The following is a 3,479-nucleotide window of genomic DNA, read 5'->3' as shown; positions in this document are numbered from 1 at the left end:
GAGAGGAGAGAGGAGAGAGGAGAGGGGGGGAGGAGGAGAGGGAGGAGAGGAGAGGGGGAGAGGAGAGGAGAGGGGGAGAGGGAGAGGGGGGGGAGAGGGAGAGGGGGAGAGGGAGGGGAGAGGAGAGGGAGGAGAGGAGAGGAGAGGGAGGGAGAGGAGAGGGGGGGAGAGGATAGAGGGGGAGAGGAGGGGAGGAGAGGAGAGGAGAGGGGGAGAGGAGAGGAGGGAGAGGAGAGGAGGGGGGAGAGAGGAGAGGGGGAGAGGGAGAGGGAGAGGGAGGAGAGGAGAGGAGGGGAGAGGAGAGGAGGGAGAGGAGAGGAGAGGAGAGGAGAGGGGAGGAGAGGAGAGAGGAGGAGAGGAGAGGGAGGAGAGGAGGGGAGGGGAGGAGGGGGGGAGAGGGAGAGGAGGGGAGGGAGAGGAGAGGAGAGGAGAGGGGGAGGGAGAGGGGGAGAGGAGAGGGATAGAGGGGAGGAGAGGAGAGGAGGGGGAGAGGAGAGGGGGGAGAGGAGAGGGGGGGAGGGAGAGGGAGGAGAGGAGAGGGAGGAGAGGGAGAGGAGAGGAGGAGGGAGAGGGAGAGGAGAGGGGGAGAGGAGAGGAGGAGAGGAGGGAGAGGGAGAGGAGAGGGGAGGAGAGGGAGAGGGGGAGGAGAGGGAGAGGGGAGGAGAGGAGAGGGGGGAGGGAGAGGGAGGAGAGGGAGAGGAGGAGAGGAGGAGAGGGGGAGAGGAGAGGGGGAGAGGAGAGAGGGGGAGAGGAGAGGGGGAGAGGAGAGGAGGAGGGAGAGGAGGAGAGGAGAGGAGAGGGAGAGGAGAGGAGAGGGGAGGGGGAGAGGGATGGGGAGAGGAGGGGAGGAGAGGGAGGGGGAGAGGAGGGGAGGAGAGGAGAGGGGGAGAGGAGAGGAGGGAGGGAGAGGAGAGGAGAGGAGAGGGGAGAGGAGAGGGAGGAGAGGAGGGGGGAGGAGAGGAGAGGAGAGGAGGAGAGAGGAGAGGGGGGGAGAGGAGAGGGATAGAGGAGGAGGAGAGGAGAGGAGGAGGAGGAGAGGAGAGGAGGGAGAGGGGGAGGGGAGGGAGGGAGAGGAGGGAGGGGAGGAGAGGAGGGAGAGGAGAGGGGGGAGAGGAGGGAGAGGAGGAGAGGAGAGGAGGGGAGAGGGGAGGGAGAGGAGGGAGAGGAGAGGATAGAGGGGAGGAGGAGGGGGAGAGGAGAGGGGGAGAGGAGGGAGGGAGAGGGGGAGGGAGGAGGAGGGAGAGGATAGAGGAGAGGAGAGAGGAGGGGGAGAGATAGAGGGAGGAGAGGAGGAGGGAGGAGAGGAGGGAGGGGAGGAGAGGAGAGGGGGAGAGGAGAGGAGGAGGAGAGGAGAGGAGAGGAGAGGAGGGAGGGGAGAGGGAGAGGGAGGAGGGGAGGAGGGAGAGGAGAGGGAGGAGAGGAGAGGGAGAGGATAGGAGGGAGGGAGAGGGGGGAGGAGAGGAGGGAGAGGAGAGGGGAGAGGAGGAGGAGAGGGGAGAGGAGAGGAGAGGGAGGGAGGGGGAGAGGGGAGAGGAGAGGAGAGGAGGAGAGGGGAGGAGAGGGGGAGGGAGAGGGGGGAGGAGGGAGGAGAGGGGGAGGGAGAGGAGAGGGAGGAGGGAGAGGGAGAGGGGAGAGGGAGGGGAGGGAGGAGAGGGAGGGGAGGAGAGGAGGGGGAGAGGAGAGGAGAGGGAGAGGAGGGGAGGGAGGGGGATAGGAGAGGAGAGGAGGAGGAGGAGGGGAGGAGAGGAGGGGGAGGGAGAGGGAGGGGGGAGAGGAGAGGGGGGAGAGGAGAGGAGGAGAGGAGAGGGGGAGGATGAGGATAGAGGGGGAGGAGGGGAGGGAGAGGAGGAGAGGGGAGGAGAGGAGAGGAGAGGAGGGGAGGGGAGGAGAGGAGAGGGAGAGGAGAGGGGAGAGGAGAGGGGGAGAGGGAGGGGAGGAGGGGAGGGGGAGGAGAGGGAGAGGATAGAGGGGAGGAGAGGGAGGGAGAGGAGAGGGGGAGAGGAGAGGGGGGAGAGGATAGGGGGGGAGAGGAGGGGGGGAGAGGATAGAGGGAGGGAGAGGAGAGGGGGGAGAGGAGAGGGGGGAGAGGGAGAGGAGGAGAGGAGAGGGAGAGAGGGGGAGAGGGAGGAGAGGGGGGAGAGGATAGAGGGAGGAGAGGAGAGGGGAGGAGAGGAGGGGGGGAGAGGATAGAGGGAGGAGAGGAGGAGAGGAGAGGGGAGAGGATAGGGGGGAGAGGAGAGGAGGAGGGGAGGGAGAGGAGAGGGGGAGGAGAGGGAGAGGGGAGAGGAGAGGGGGAGGAGAGGAGAGGAGAGGAGAGGGAGAGGAGGGGGGGAGAGGATAGAGGGAGGGAGGGGAGGGAGAGGGGAGGGGAGAGGGAGGAGAGGGAGAGGATAGAGGGGGAGGAGGGAGGGAGGAGAGGGGGAGAGGATAGAGGGAGGAGGGGAGAGGAGGAGAGGGAGAGGGGGGAGAGGATAGAGGGGGAGGAGAGGAGAGGAGGAGAGGAGAGGAGGGGAGAGGAGAGGAGAGGAGGGATAGAGGGAGAGGGGGAGAGGAGAGGGAGGAGGGGAGAGGATAGAGGGAGGGAGAGGAGAGGAGGAGAGAGAGGGGGAGAGGGATAGAGGGAGGAGGAGAGGGAGAGGGGGAGAGGAGGAGGGGGAGGGGGAGAGGGAGAGGGGGGAGGGAGAGGAGGGGAGGAGAGGAGGAGAGGGGAGAGGAGAGGAGAGGAGGGAGAGGGAGAGGAGGAGAGGAGAGGGGGAGAGGGATAGAGGGAGGAGGGGGAGAGGGGAGGAGAGGAGGGGGAGAGGGAGAGGAGAGGAGGAGGGAGAGGGGAGAGGAGGAGAGGGAGAGGGAGAGGGAGAGGAGAGGAGGGGGAGGAGAGGGGGAGAGGGAGAGGAGGGAGGCGGAGAGGGGGGAGGGATGGGGGAGAGGAGGGAGGGGGAGGAGAGGAGAGGAGAGGGAGGGAGGGGGGAGAGGATAGAGGGAGGGAGAGGGAGAGGAGAGGGGGAGAGAGAGGAGAGGAGGGAGAGGAGAGAGGAGAGGGGGAGAGGAGAGGAGAGGAGGGGGAGAGGAGGGGGAGAGAGGAGAGGGGAGAGGGGGAGAGAGGGGAGAGGGGGGAGGAGGGAGGAGAGAGGGAGAGGAGGGAGAGGGAGAGGAGAGGGGAGAGGAGAGGGAGGGGGAGATTAGAGGAGGAGAGGAGAGGAGGGGAGAGGGAGAGGAGAGGAGAGGGGGGAGAGGAGAGGGAGGGGAGAGGAGAGGAGAGAGGGAGGAGAGGAGAGGGAGAGAGAGAGAGAGGGAGGAGAGGAGAGGGAGAGGGAGAGGAGAGGGAGAGGGAGAGAGGAGGAGGGAGAGGGGGAGAGGAGAGGGAGAGGATAGGAGAGAGGAGAGGGAGAGGGAGGAGAGGGGAGAGGGAGAGGAGAGGAGGGGAGAGGGAGAGGGAGAGGGAGAGGAGAGGAGAGGGAGAGGGAGGAGGAGAGGAGGAG

Source organism: Oncorhynchus masou, chromosome 5, assembly GCF_036934945.1.
Source record: "Oncorhynchus masou masou isolate Uvic2021 chromosome 5, UVic_Omas_1.1, whole genome shotgun sequence".
NCBI classification, from domain to species: Eukaryota; Metazoa; Chordata; class Actinopteri; order Salmoniformes; family Salmonidae; genus Oncorhynchus; species Oncorhynchus masou.
Note: the sequence above shows the minus strand (reverse complement) of the source record.